Source organism: Salvelinus sp. IW2-2015, linkage group LG18 (genome assembly GCF_002910315.2).
Source record: "Salvelinus sp. IW2-2015 linkage group LG18, ASM291031v2, whole genome shotgun sequence".
Taxonomy (NCBI): Eukaryota; Metazoa; Chordata; class Actinopteri; order Salmoniformes; family Salmonidae; genus Salvelinus; species Salvelinus sp. IW2-2015.
The window spans coordinates 42,493,346-42,509,982 of record NC_036858.1 but is presented as its reverse complement, the minus strand read 5'-3'; the positions used below and the strand labels follow the sequence as shown (position 1 = coordinate 42,509,982).

The window sequence follows — 16,637 nt, the reverse complement described above, 5'->3', positions numbered from 1 at the left end:
TCTCAACAACAATGTGAGAATAGATTGGCAGATCACAAATATATTAAGTTAACTGCTCAAAATATTGTTTATCTTGTACAATAATTATCCATCATCACTCTCTTTTACTATATGCCACTATATTGTGCCAAGTAAATCATACATACATTTACAACTGCTGATGAAGTTTCAATATATATTTAAATATATATTAATAAACCAACAGCCATGGACAGTATCATGTACAGTACAGATGTTCGATCTTAATTTGACCAGTTTATCACAACATGAAAATAATCCTGCCGCAACAGGACATGTGCATCTGAATTAATATGTGGATTATAATTCATTGACATTTTTGTAGGGGTTGATTTTTAGTTAGGACATTTTTAGTTAGGACAAATCAAGTCTGACATTTTAAAGTGGAAATTACAAACTTTAGAGGCCTTTAAAACCTAGAATACACTACAAGTGTGCATTTCCTGTTCTTCAGGACAATTGTCTGTGACAACAGAGTGATTAAATTAAGATTGTACCCCTGTATGGTTTACTGTAGGTTCTCCCTGTGACCAGAGTCAGGCTGAGTATGCAGAGTGACTGCTGGGTAATAAGGTTGTGTGGTGAGTGTAGATAGTAAACCCCAGCCTCAGGCATACCACTTTGATGTGCTCCAGATCACCCAACCCACAGTGGAGATAAAAATATAATAATTGAACATGGAGTCAGTTACATCACTGAACTCCTGCCTATATATCTAGCTAAATGGTTTCCAAACACACTGTGGACATAATTTAATTTCAATGCTAAAAGACACACAGCATGAGCAATTATAGGTGCATAATGGTGGTACTACACTGCAGATAATATTGTCTGATGTGTTCATAGTGAAGATCATTATATCACATTGTATATAATTTTTTACAGGATCTACAGAATAACTCTTCCCCTGGAGAATATAATAACATTTTAATCATAAACTCTTTTATTAATTTACAGCAAATTGACCATTCAAAAACGTTTTCCTGATGTGAATATGGTTCGATTGATAATAATAAAAATAAAAAGGATTTCAGTTTTCATACAAACCACGTGCAGAATTTGAATCCCTGGTTTAAAAAGATCTTTAATTTACATCAATCATCCTTTGATATTTTATTTATGTCATGAGTCAATCATTCCAATAATACGGTATTTTCATCGTTGGTCAACACCGATTTCTACGAAACCCACAAAGCTCTGCATAACATGCCAGAGGGCAAATTTGGTCTCCGTTAGACCATAAAAGAGAATAAATTATAACAAAACAACATTTGTTAATGTGAAAAAGTACTCAGAGGCAGAAGAGAAACGCAGACTTCTGATAATGCAACTAAAACTTAAGGCCTGAGTACAGTATTCTTTCTCTACAGTTTCACATCTAACATTAAGTATAACAATGTGGGCTAATTTAGTGTAAAGTCGCCAGTCCACATTCACCCACAAAGGGAGAAGGTCAGAAAGGGCAGAAAGATGATAACACATCTATTTGTCGACCAAGACATGCTGTTTATCCAGTACAATCTGGGATATGAGAAGATATACTGTAAGAGACACGTTTAGCATTTTCGAGTAATGCATACACATGCTTTACAAATGTTATCACATTATTACCATAAACGTTGTTGTTCATATCAAAGTGATGAATGTTGTATGGTCGGTTGGTTGATTGAATCCACCCATACACTACATGACCAAAGTATGTGGACACCTGCTCGTCGAACATCTAATTCCAAAATCTTGGGCATTAATATGGAGTTGGTCCCCTCTTTGTTGCTATAACAGCCTCCACTCCTCTGGGAAGGCTTCCCACCAAATGTTAGAACATTGCTGTGGGGACTTGCTTCTATTCAGCCATAAGAGCATCGGTGAGGTTGGGCACTGATGTTGGGCGATTAGGCCTGACTTCGCCGTTCCAATTCATCCCAAAGGTGTTCGATGGCGTTAAGGTCAGGGCTCTGTGCAGGCCAGTCAAGCTCTTCCACAACAATCTTGACAAACCATTTCTGTATCGCCCGACCCCTCCTGTCTCAGTCTACAGTATTTATGCTGCAATAGTTTGTGTGTCGGGGGGCTAGGGTCAGTCTGTTATATCTGGAGTATTTATCCTGTCTATCCTGTGTCCTGTGTGAATTTAAGTATGCTCTCTCTAATTTTTTCTCTCTTTCTCTTTCTTTCTTTCTCTCGGAGAACCTGAGCCCTAGGAACATGCCTTCAGGACTACCTGGCCTGATGACACCTTGCTGTCCCTGGGCCACCTGGTCTTGCTCCTGCTCCAGTATCAACTGTTCTGCCTGCGGCTATGGAACCCTGACCTGTTCACCGGACATGCTACCTTTCCCAGACCTGCTGTTTTCAACTCTCTAGCAGGAGCGGTAGAGATACTCTGAATGATCGGCTATGAAAGGCCAATTGGACAATTTACTCCTGAGGTGCTGACCTGTTGCACCCTCTTCAACCACTGTGATTATTATTATTTGACCCTGCTAGTCATCTATGAACATTTGAACTTGGCCATGTTCTGTTTTAATCTCCACCCAGCACAGCCAGAAGAGGACTGGCCACCCCCCATAGCCTGGTTCCTCTCTAGGTTTCTTCCTAGGTTTTGGCCTTTCTAGGCAGTTTTTCCTAGCTACCGTGCTTCTACACCTGCATTGCTTGCTGTTTGGGGTTTTAGGCTGGGTTTCTGTACAGCACTTTGAGATATCAGCTGATGTAAGAAGGGCTTTGTAAATACATTTGATTGATTGATTGTGTGGATGTCAATGGTGTATTGGAGGCAAAGTCAGGTGCAGAAGAGCAGAGTATAATGAACAGGCACACTTTTATTATAGTTCCAAAAAACGACAGCACTACATAAATCAAATGCACTCAAAAAACGGAACATAAAAGTAAAGCGCGTAAACTAACATCACATGAAACAATTACACATGAGGGTTAAACAGAGGGTTAAATACAAGTAGATTGATTGGGGAAATGAAAACCAGGTGTGTATGGAAACAAGACAAGACAAATGGATATATGAAAAATGGAGCGGTGATGGCTAGAAAGCCGGTGACGTCGATCGCCGAACGCCGCCCGAACAAGGAGAGGACAGTCGTGACAGTGGACCTCGCTATGTGCACGGAGGCATTGTCATGCTGAAACAGGAAAGGGCCTTCCCCAAACTGTTGCCACAAAATTGGAAGGAAAGAATCATCTAGAATGTCATTGTATGCTGTATTAAGATTATCATTCACTGGAACTAAGGGGCCTAGCCAGAACCATGAAAAAACAGCCCCAGACCCTTATTCCTCCTCCACCAAACTTTACAATTGGCACTATGCATTCGGGCAGGTAGCGTTCCCCTGGCTTCCGCCAAACTCAAATTTGTCCATCGGACTGCCAGATGGTGAAGCATGATTCATCACTCCAGAGAACACGTTTCCACTGCTCCAGAGTCCAATGGCGGTGAGCTTTACACCACTCCAGCCGACGTTTGGCATTGCGCATGGTGATCGTAGGGTTGTATGCAGCTGCAAGACCATGGAAACCCATTTGATGAAGCTCCGTCAGCACAAGAACGAACAGTTCTTGTGCTGACGTTGCTTCCAGAGGCAGTTTGTAACTCAATAGTGAGTGTTGCAACAGAGGACAGAATTTGTTATGCGCTTCAGCACTTGGCAGTCCCGTTCTGTGAGCTTGTGTGGCATACCACTTCATGGCTGAGCCGTTGTTGATCCTAGACATTACACCTCACAGTAACTGCACTTACAGTTGACCGGGGATGCTCAAGCTGGGCAGAAACTTTCCAAACAGACTTATTGGAAAAGTGGCATCCTATGACAGTGTCACATTGAAAGTCACTGAGATCTTCAGTAAGGCCCTTCTACTGCCAATGATTTTCTATGGAGATTGAATGGCTGTGTGCTTAATTGTATACACCTGTCAGCAACGGGTGTGGCTGAAATACTTTGAATGGGTGTACACATACACTACCGGTCAAAAGTTTTAGAACACCTACTCATTCAAGAGTTTTTCTTTATCTTTACTGTTTTCACATTGTAGAATAATAGTGAAGACATCAAAACTACGAAATAACATATATGGAATCATGTAGCAACCAAAAACGTGTAAAACAAATCAAAATATTTTATAGTTGAGATTCTTCAAAGTAGCCACTTTGCCTTGATGACAACTTTGCACACTCTTGGCATTCTCTCATCCAGCTTCATGAGGTAGTCAACTGGAATGCATTTCAATTAACAGATGTGCCTCGTTAAAAGTGAATTAGTGGAGTTTATTTCTTTCTTATTGCGTTTGAGCCAATCAGTTGTGTTGTGACAAGGTAAGGGGGTTATACAGAAGATAGCGCAATTTGGTAAAAGACCAAGTTCATACGTTGGCAAGAAAAGCTCAAATAAGCAAAGAGAAACGACAGTCCATCATCACTTTACGACATGAAGGTCAGTCAATCTGGAAAATTTCAAGAACTTTGAATGTTTCTTCAAGTGCAGTCACAAAATCCATAAAGCACTATGATGAAACTGTCTCTAAGGACCGCCACAGGAATGGAAGACCCAGAGTTACTTCTGCTTCAGAGGATAAGTTCATTAGAGTTAACTGCACATCAGAAATTGCAGGCCAAATAAATTCTTCACAGAGTTCAAGTAACAGATACGTCTCAACATCAACTTTTCAGAGGAGACTGTGAATCAGGCTTTCGTGGTTGAATTGCTGCAAAGAAACCACTACTAAAGGACACCAATACAAATAAGAGACTTGCTTGGGCCAAGAAACACGAGCAATTTACATTAGACCGATAGAAATGTGTCCTTTGGTCTGGAGTCCAAATTGGAGATTTTTGGTTCCAACCACCGTGTCCTTGTGAGATTTGGTGTGGGTAAATGGATGATCTCCGCATATTACGGTGTATTTCCCACCGTAAAGCATGGAGGAGGTTTTATGGTGTGGGGGTGCTTTGCTGGTCACACTGTCTGTGATTTATTTAGAATTAAAGGCATTATTACCAGAATGGCTACCGCAGCATTCTGCAGCGATATGCCATCCCATCTGGTTTGGGCTTCATGGGACTGCAATTTGTTTTTCAACTGGACAATGACGCGACACACCTCCAGGCTGTGTAAGGGCTATTTTACCAAGAAGGATAGTGCTGGAGTGCTGCATCAGATGACTTGGCCTCCACAATTCCCCGACCTCAACAAAATTGAGATAGTTTGGGATGAGTCAGACCGCAGAGTGAAGGAAAAGCAGCCAACAAGTGCTCAGCATATGTGGAACTCAAAGCTGTTGGAAAATCATTGCAGGTGAGGCTGGTTGAGAGAATGTCAAGAGCGTGCAAAGTTGTCATCAAGGCAAAGGGTGGCTATTTGAAGAATCTCAAATATAAAATATATTTTGATTTAACACATTTTTGGTTACTACATGATTCCATATGTGTTATTTCATAGTTTTGATGTCTTCACTATTATTCAACAATGTAGAAAATAGTAAAAATAAAGAAAACCCTTGAATGAGTAGGTGTTCTAAAACTTTCTACCGGTAGTGTACTTTGTATATATAGTGTATGTTCTTCACTGCAGCTCTGACTGAGCGAGTATGAAAAGTGAATCAGCATGGGGTTCTGCTCTTCGTCGTTCATTCAAGTTTGTCTGTATACCTCTGAATACACAGAGGTAGTCCCTCTAGAGGGAAGAGCACACACAATGTACAGTACCGGTTTGGCCTTGGACTTGGTGATGGTGTCTGATATTGGCTTCTTCTTCTCCTTCATAGCACTTTTGGAGAATAACTCGACAAACTCATCAAAATCCACTGATGGCTCCTCGATCTTCTCCCAGACCAGAGAACCACTCGCATCCCTCAAGTAGAAGACAGAAAGATCTGTATTATATCTCTATCATTGGATCTTTATCCTGTTGATGTATACCCTCTTAGAAGAAAGGTGCTATCTAAAACCTAAAAGGGTTCTTCGGCTGTCCCCATAAGAGAACCCTTTGAAGAACCCTGTTTGGTTCCAGGTAGAACACTTTTGGTTCTAGGTTGAACAGTTTTGGCTTCCATATAAAACCATTTCCACAGAGGGTTCTACATGGAACCCAAAATGGTTCTACCTGGAACCAAAATGGGTTCTCCAATGGGGACAGCCAAAGAATCATTTTGGAACCCTTTTTTCTAAGAGTGTACCTCAAACTTACAATTCAAAATGTCTGACATGTTGTGCTTTACCGAGCCCCAGAATGCAGAGAGCAGTACCACAGTACCTCTTCAGACAATTACTGTACAGTACATTACATTTCCAATAACTTCCTATAAACCCACCACTATGTCCACTAGTTATTATAAGGTGGACTTATTTTCTGACATGTCACAGTACTACAGTATTATAGCATGCATGACATCTTTATGTGTGAAGTCGGACCAAGTACATCAGTACCAAAGCACATCACAACACCCGTTTCAACTCAAACACCATCTCATCACACTCTTTTCCCACATCTTTCTCTCATTTTACACTGGGTTCCCATCTCTAACATGGCTGATCTTTATCTTCAGCAGAAAACCCCTTCTATAGTTTGGTAAGGAAAGCCTCCATACATGTCAATGATCCATCTCTATCTTTTGTATTCTCATTCATGAGTTATGTTGATGGTTTTCTCATATGGATAAACATATACACTGGCTGTACAAAACATTAAGAACACCTCTTTCCTTGACTAGGGGAATCCAGGTGAAAGCTATGATCCCTTATTGATGTCACTTGTTAAATAGACTTCAATCAGTGTAAATGAAGCGGAGGAGACAGGTTAAAGAAGGATTTTTAAGCCTTGAGACAATTGAGACATGGATTGTGTACTATATCTGTGCCATTCAGAGGGTGCATAGGAAAGACAAATGATTTAAGTGCCTTTGAATGGGTTATCGTAGTAGGTGCTAGGCGCACCGGTTTGTGTCAAGAACTGCAACGTTGCTGGGTTTTTGACGCTTAGCAGTTTCCCGTGTCTATCAAGAATGTCCCACCACCCAAAGGACATCCAGTCAACTTGACACAACAGTGGGGAGCATTGGAGTCAACATGGGCCAGCATCCCTGTGGAATGCCATTCCCTGACAAATTGAGGCTATTCTGAAGGCAAATGTAATGTTTGGCAATGTAATGTTTTGTACACTCAGTGTATATCTAAAGTGATTGGACTAAAGTGGACTAGTAATTACTTTTTAGAATGCAGCTGGATCCTGGTCCAGTAGAGAGGCTTCATGGGCTTGGGGGGCTCGATGGGGGCCTTCTGGGGTCCAGCCTCCTGGGCCATGGAGGCCATGAAACCTCCGGGAGGGGGAGGAGGGCCAAAGCCTGGGGTAGATGGAGGTCCACTGCTGGGGGGTGTGGGCGGAGGAGGGGGGCCCATACCTGGTAGAGGGGGTGGAGGTCCAAAGCTCTGCAGGGGAGGGGGTGGAGGTGGGGGACAGGTTCTGCACATACCAGGTAAAGGAGGAGGAAGGGGAGGAGGAGGACCAGCCCCACCAGAGAGCTGAGGTAAAGGATGAGGAGGAAGAAGAGGAGGGGGTATATCTGGGGTGGGGGGAGGTGGTGGCTGGGTACCACTCTGCTGCTGCTGTTGGCAGATACAGACAAAGCCAGGGTTTGGGAGGGAGGAGGAGGAGATCAGTGGGACAGAGGCTGAGGGGATTGACCCTCCCTTGAAAGGCACTTCAAATCTAAAGCCCTCCTTCACAGGTGATGTCTGTACGGAAACCTCCATCCTCTTCTTCCATGTGTGGTTGACACCCCCTAAGGCCACAGTATTGTCCCTATCCCCACTCTCCTTAGAGTGGACCTCCATCTACAGAGATGCATGCTGTATTTCCAGTGCTGCAATCTTTATCCTCAAGTCATTGATGATCTGCTCCAGCCCTGGAATATCACTGCCATTATCCTCTTGTGACAGATTCCCTGACTTTGATGAATTCTGTCAGGAAACAATTATTTCAGACCCACTCTTCCAGCAGCAGCAATAAAAAATACAAAACATTGTACATATTAATATTACATGAAGTGATGTTTTGAAGCCCTTTTTGAAGGATGTAAACTGTCAAGCAGGATTACATTAACACTTTAAGGAATGTGCCTTCTAGGCCTAGTATACCACATGCTCACAAAAAAGCTATATTTTGAATAATTTCTCAGACTTAAAACCTAGTGGATGTGACACGCCACACCCTGAGTGAAAAGGGTAAACACCCACAACTGAGCGCGTTTGGTTGCAGGGTTATGGACCATTGTAAGTTGAGGGGAAGGTCAGGATCAGGGAAGGCCACATGTCTAGACTCCATTCTTGTAGCTCCTGGGTAGATAGAACAGAGATGGGGAGACTCTTCGAAGATTTAACCCACACGGCGATCAAAGTCTCAATGAGCTCCAAAGAGGCCTTGTGAAGAGTGCAGAGCCCAGAGTTAGATGCACATATTCCAGCCATGTCTATAGTTACTCTACAGTTTGTGTTGAGCTTACAGTTCAAATATTTTTAAGTGAAGTTCAGGATACCATTACAAGCTAAAAAGCTCAACAGGACATCAAGAATAGACCTTCTTCTGACAATGACCTACGTATCATGGAATTCTTCACATTTTATTGTGTTACTAAATGGGTTTAAAATATATATATATATTTTGTCAACGGTCTACACAAAAAACTATGTAATGTCAAAGTGATGAATGAAACACTAATATACTTTCATTAGATAGCCACATCTTCAAGTTCTTCAAGCTCTGTCATGGTGTTGGGGTTCATGGCTAGATAGCAATTTTCACGTCTGGCCATAGATTTTCAAGCAGATTCAAGTCAAAATGATAACTTGGCCACTCAGGAACATTCACTGTCTTCTTGGTACACAACTCCAGTATAGATTTGGCTTTGTATTGTAGGTTATTGTCCTGCTGAAAGGTGAATTCCTCTCCCGGTGTCTGGTGTAAAGCAGACTGAAGCAGGTTTTACTCTAGGATTTTTCTTGTGCTTAACTCCATTCCATTTCTTTTTATCCTGAAAAACTCCTGTCTATGCCAATGTCAAGCATACCCATAACATGATGCAGCCACCACCATGCTTGGAAATAAGGAGGCAGTTAGTCAGTGAAGTGTTGTGTTGGATTGCCCCAAACATAAGGCTTTGCATTTAGGACATTAAGTGTATTCCTTTGCAGTATTTTCTTGCAGTACAACTTTAGTGCCTACAAGACACTTTTCACTGTCATTTAGGTCATTATTGTGGAGTAACTACAATGTTGTTGATGCATTCTCAGTTCTCTCCCATCACAGCCATTGAACTCTGTCACCAGGGCCTCATGGTATTTATTATGGATCCCCATGAGCTGCTGCTGAGGCAAACAGCCCAACAATCGTTTTATTATCTATTTCTATCAGCCAATCATCAGTCATAGTGCTGTGCTTGTTCAATGTCCTTCCCTATAACGCGTGCTGAAAGTTTGTCATCAAGTTCAGGGAGTGAATAATTTAATCAATAAACAAAGCATAATACAAAACAAGAAACCCGAACACACAGACACGAAACAGAAACAATGACGCCTGGGGAAGAAACCAAAAGGAGTGACATATATGGGGTAGGTAATCAAGGAGGTGATGGAGTCCAGGTAAGTGTCATTATGCGCTGATGCGTGTAATGATGGTGACAGGTGTGCCCCCATAACGAGCAGCCTGGTGACCTAGAGGCCAGGCATGTATTCTGTAAAACACAATTTTCCCCAATAGTTTACAAAGGTTGGTAACAGGCTGATTGGTCAGCTATTTGAGCCAGTAAAGAGGGCTTTACTATCCTTAGGTAAGGGAATAACTTTTGCTTCCCTCCAGGCCTGAGGTCACACACTTTCTAGTAGGCTTAAATTGAAGATATGGCAAATAGGACTGGCAATATCGTCCGCTATTATCCTCAATAATTTTCAATCCAAGTTGTCAGACCCTGGTGGCTTGTCATTGTTGATAGACAAGAATAATTTTTTCACCTCTTCCACACTTTATGGAATTCAAAATTACAATGCTTGTCTTTCATAATTTGGTCTGATACTTGGCCTTGTTGCTGGCATGTCATGCCTAAGTTTAATAATCTTGTCAATGAAAAAATGATTAAAGTAGTTGGCAATATCAGTGGGTTTTGTGATGAATGGGTCATCTGATTCAATCAATGACGGAGCGTAGGTGCTCCAAAGCTTTTTACAATCCTTATTTATGTAATTTATCTTTGTTTCATAGTGTAGCTTCTTCTTTTTAATAATTTAACAGGTTTTACAGTCATTTTCTTAATGGGTGCATGCTTATTATTTAACTGGGATAAGCAAATTCATAGAAGTGTCAAGTGCAGCGTCTGGTAGCTCCTCATAACACACCACGGACCAATAAATATTATTTTCATCAGCAACATAAGAATCGCTACAAAACTTATTGTATGGCCTCTTATAAACTATATTAGTCCCAGCCTTTGGAACTTTGGTTTTCCTAGATATTGCTACTATATTGCGATCACTACATCCGATGGATTTGGATACTGCTTTCTAACAAATTTCTGCAGCATTAGTAAAGATGTTATCAATACATGTTGATGATTTCAGTCCTGTGCTTTTTGTAACTACCCTGGTAGGTTGATTGGGGTGGCAGCGTATCCTAGTGGTCAGAGCGTTGGACTAGTAACCAAAAGGTTGCAAGATCAAATCCCTGAGCTAACAAGGTACAAATCTGTCGTTCTGTCAATCTGCCCTTGAACAAGGCACTGTTCCTATGCTGTCATTGAAAATAAGAATGTGTTCTTAACTGACTTGCCTAGTTATATAAAGGTAAAAAAAAATGTGATAACCTGAACCAGGTTGCAGGCACTAGTTTGAAGCTTTCTCTTGAGTGAGCAGCCTGATGAAAGCCAGTCAATATTTAAATCACCCAGAAAATATACCTCTATTTATATCACATACATTATCAAGCATTTCACACATGTTATCCAGATACTGACTGTTAGCACTTGGTGGTCTATAGCAGCTTCCCACCAGAATGGGCTTTAGATGAGACAGATTAACCTGTAGCCATATTACTTCAACAGTATTTAATGAGATCATGTCTAAGCTTTACAGGAACGTGGTTCTGAATATAAACAGCCACACCTCCACCTTTGGCATTTCTGTATTTTCTGTAGATCGTATAACCATGTATTGCTACCACTGTATCATCAAAGGTATTATCTAAGTGAGTTTCAGAGATTGCCAGAATATGAATGTCAGTTACTAGCAAATTATTGATTTCATGAACCCCTGATCAGTGTCCTTCCTATCTTGCAGCTCAGCTCACAAGGACAACTGTATCTTTGTTGTGTCTAGGTGGTTTCATCCACAGCCTAATTATTAACTTGACCATGTATATTAAAGAGATATTCAATGTCTGATTTGTTATTGTTACCCGTCTACCAATCACTGCCCTTCTTTACATGAGGCTTTCGAAAAGCTCCCCTTACTTTGTAGTTGAATCTGTGCTTGAAATTCAAAACTTGACTGAGGTACCTTACAGATGTTGTATGTATGGGGGACAGAGGATTGGGTAGTCATTAAAAAATCATGTCGATCCCTATGATTTCACACAGAGTGTCCATGTAACTTATTATGTGATTTGTTCAGCCATATTTTACTCCTGAACTAATTTAGGCTTACCTAAACAAAGGGGGTGAATACTTATGCAACAACTATATTTTAGTTATTTAATTTACATTAATTTATAAACCTTTGTAGAACTTTCTTTTTACTTTGACATCATGGATTATTTTGTGTAGATCAATTGCAAAAAGAAAACACAATTAAATCTATAGCAATCCCATTTTGTAATTACACAGAAATGTGAAAAAATTCAAGGTGGGTGAATACTTATGAAACCTGTATAGTTATTATAGGATAAGCCTGACCTCTGATGGAAGAACAGGAGTGATATCTACATGCTCTGTCATTATACAAAATATAACCACAAGAGGACAGTATTGTATCAAAACCTGTCTGGGACTGGGTATTCGTTCACTTGCAGTTGTAAGAGCAAACTACAAAGATCTGTTATCCTCCTGAGGCACTCACAGTAATTATCCATTCAGTTGAATGTGGCAAAACATTTTCAATGTCATGCTGTTTGAACAAATGTTCTTCTCTGGAGCTCTGCTTGAGGTGGTACACAACAAAAACAGTGTTGATAACATACCTGAGCTGGCTGTGGAGGGGGCCACAAGATCTTGATGCGGCCTGGGGTATGCCCTTCATGGGGCACCCAGAGGTGGGAGGGCAGGCCAAAAGTAGCCCAGGTATATAGCTGGTCCTCCTGGGGGAGAGAAGGCAATGAACATGCATTTTTCAGCATCTACTTTTAGATCTATATTTTATTCACAGTAACACAGTACCATATACTGTAGTAACACCATATAATAACCAGGTGAATACTACAGGTGATCATAACCGGAAGATTTTACCAACATAATTTAAATTGATTTGGTTTACTTATACACACAAATAAAGAAAAATTGTCCAAAAGAGGACAGCGGACAGACAAAAGGGCAGATATCTATTTAATGTACAGTCAATAGCTGACAGACAAACAGGAAATCTAATTTACTTATCTTCAAGGAATAAATCAATAAAGCAATCCAGATGACCTATGTCTGTTGATTCCAGTTCAGATGACATTCACCAACAATGCCAAATTGTAACGGTCGTCGTATGAAGAAGGTGTGGACCAAAGCGCAGCGTGGGAAGTGTTCATGAATATTTATTTAAAAAAACTGAACACTGAGACAAAATAACAAAATGTAACAACACGAAACAGTTCTGTCTGGTGCAGACAGAAAAACAGAAAACAACTACCCACAAAAACCATGTGCGAAAAAGCTACCTAAGTATGGTTCTCAATCAGAGACAACGATAGACAGCCTCTGATTGAGAACCACACCCGGCCAAACAACAAAGAAATACAAAACATAGAAACTGAACATAGAATGCCCACCCAAATCACACCCTGACCAAACCAAAATAGAGACATAAAAAGCTCTCTACGGTCAGGACATGACACAAATAAAGAGGGCTTTTACTTTCCGAATTGAACAAATACAAATGTCTACTTTTCAAAAGTGAGGTAAGGTACAGTGTTTGCTAAGTACAAGGCTCCCTATAGTAGAATGCAACCTCTGGCAAATTGCGAGAAGCTAAAAGTTAACACCACCTTCAAAGCCAATCTCATTCGTCTGAGGTATGAAAAGTGTTCTTGTTTCTGTATATTCTATTAGTTCCTCTTAATGCATGAGAGTGTATTCCTTAACAACTGAACAAATTATTTTCCTGGGAAATGGCTGTGAATGGTTTCCACTGTAGCAAGCAGTTTCAGCACGGCACAGTAATATGATATTGACTACATAACCACATAGAATTGGGCAATTCTAAGGGCCCAATTTAGTATGAATCTGAATGTATTCCAAATCATAATTCAGAGACCATTACATAATGACTATCCATCTATGTAAGAATCTCAAGCCATTCCAACACTGTGCATGTCAAGTGTGTGTGTGTTTATGAGTGTGTGTCTACACTTTAGGGACAAATACGCAATTTGTTCCAGTCTGAGAGCTGACCTTAGGTATCGCTTTCTCTGTGCAGTTATTGCCAGAACAAAACATTAACCAGAACCCCAGCTTTAGCTGAAGCTAGAATCACAACTACAGAACAGACCCAGATGAAAACATGATCAAAACCTGTCATAGCCTCCTACTCTATAACATCAACCTTAATAAAAGGTATCCATATTTTCTCCCTAGAGACATTGCTGGTTCACTAGGGAGGGATTATATCTCATGGAGTCATTCAAGGCTGTCTATTTTTTACAGGGGAGAGGACAGTGTGTGTGAGAGAGAGGGAGAGAGGGAGAGAGAGAGAGAGAGAGAGAGGAGAGAGAGAGAGAGAGAGAGAGAGAGAGAGAGAGAGAGAGAGAGAGAGAGAGAGAGAGAGAGAGAGAGAGAGAGAGAGAGAGAGAGAGAGAGAGAGAGAGAGAGAGAGAGAGAGAGAGAAGAGAGAAGAAGATAGCATTAAAAAAAGGAGAAAGGAAAGAAAAAAGGGCAAGAGATTGAGTGAGAGAGAGAGACAAAAGAGAGAGAAGGGAGAACAATGGGTGAGAGAGAGCAGCATTGTCAAAAGACATGGGGAGATGTTGACTCTGGTCAAGTTGAATAATGCAGAGCTGGGGGTCCAATCCCAGGACCAGGTAGAGACAGTGAGAGGGGACAAACTGCTCTTACCAACCCAGGCACAGTGAGCATTCTGCTGGGTAAGTGCAGCCTGAGCCCTGGGAACATGGGGCTCTTATGCAACGCGGTAAGCAGATGTTCTACGCAAGCAGTGTGTGTGTGTGTGTGTGTGTATGTGTGTGTGTGTGTGTCACATAATGACAGTTTTTAAGGCATGCATGCGTGTGTGTGTGTAGGTACTGAATGAAAACATGTGTGAATATGTGTGTGCCTGTTTGTTAGTGTGCATACGTTGCAGGGAAGTTCTGTATTTCTATGTGAGTTTGTGTGCATGTTATGTCTGAGTGTTTGTGACAATGTGTTTATGTACAGTGCCAGTCAAAAGTTTGGAAACACCAACTCATTCCAGGGTTTTTCATTATTTGTACTATTTTCTACATTGTAAAATAATAGTGAAGACATCAAAACTATGAATATACAATTATATTTTATATTTGAGATTCTTCAAAGTAGCCACTTTTTGCCTTGGTGACAGCTTTGCACATCTGGAATGCATTTCAATTAACAGGTGTGCCTTGTTAAAAGTTCATTTGTGGAATTTCTTTCCTTCTTAATGCGTTTGAGCCAATCAGTTGTGTTGTGACAAGGTAGGGATGGTATACAGAAGATAGCCCTATTTGGTAAAAGACCAAGTACATATTATGTCAAGAACAGCCCAAATAAGCAAAGAGTAATACAACAGTCCATCATTACTTTAAGACATGAAGGTCCGTCAATGTAGAACATTTCAATAACTTCGAAAGTTTCTTCAAGATCAGTTGCAAAAACCATCAAGCGCTATGATGACACTAGCTTGAGGACCGCCACAGGAAAGGAAGACCCTGAGTTACGTCTGCTGCGGAGGATAAGTTCATTATAGTTAACTGCACCTCAGATTGCAGCGCAAATAAATGTAACAGACACATCTCAACATCAACTGTTCAGAGGAGACTGCGTCAATCAGGCCTTCATGGTCTAATTGCTGCAAAGAAACCATTATTAAAGGACAACAAGAATAAGAAGAGACTTGCTTGGGCTAAGAAACACAAGCAATGGACATTAGACCGGTGGGAGTCTGTCCGTTGGTCTGGTGAGTCCAAATGTGAGATTTTTGGTTCCAACTGCGTGTCTTTGTGAGATGCAGAGTAGGTGAACGGATGATCTCTGCATGTGTGGTTCCCACCGTGAAGAATGGAAGAGGTGGTGTGATGATGTGGGGGTGTTTTGCTGGTGACATTGTCGTGGGAATTATTTATTATTCAAGGCGCACTTATCCAGCATGACTACCACAGCACTCTGCAGCGATATGCTATCCAGTCTGGTTTGCGCTTAGTGGGACTGTCATTTGTTTTTCAACAGCGCAATGACCCAAAACACACCTCCAGGCTGTGTAAGGGCTATTTGACCAAGAAGGAGAGTGATGGAGTGCTGCATCAGATGACCTGGCCTCCACAATCACCCTACCTCAACCCAATTGAGATGGTTTGGGATGAGTTGGACTGCAGAGTAAGGAAAAGCAGCCAACAAGTGCTCAGCATATGTGGGAACTCCTCAAGACTGTTGGAAAAGCATTTGATATGAAGCTGGTAGAGAGAATGCCAAGACTGTGTAAAGCTGTCATCAAGGAAAACGGTTGCTGAATGAGTAGGTGTGTCCAAACTTTTTGACTGGCACTGTACAAAACACATTGTCACAAACACTCAGACATAACATGCACACGAACTCACATAGAAATACAGAACGTCCCTGAAATGTATGCACACACACCAATATAGTACAATATAACAGGCACAAATTGACACGTGCTTTCATTACAGACACCACACACACAACACACACACACACACCACACACACACACACACAACACACACACACACCACACACACACACACACACACCACACACACACACACACACACACACACACACACAACACACACACACACACACACACACACACACAACCACACACACACACACACACGCCTTGCAAACAGTCATTCTGTGACCACACACACACGCACGCGCACGCGCACGCACGCACGCACACACACACACACACACACACACACACACACACACAAATGCTCAACTGTTCAGATACAAATTCTGCTTTGTGTGCTGAGCAAAAGAAAAGCAGCTCTGATAACATGGCACACCAATGAAGGAAACATGACAACCCATTGCTGCACGACACAAATTTCAGTCCCTATGAAGATACTGCAACAGGGAGCACACACACACCCATACACACTTATACACGCATGCATACACACACATGCATGCTAACAGAAAATATATGACATCTATATCTAGTCATGAAAAAAT

General features: G+C 41.3%; 1 pseudogene; it reads right to left on the bottom strand.

Annotated features, from left to right (window-relative positions):
- LOC111977934 (formin-2-like) overlaps window positions 1-16,637 on the bottom strand; it is a 78,351-nt pseudogene that overhangs the window by 48,128 nt on the left and 13,586 nt on the right.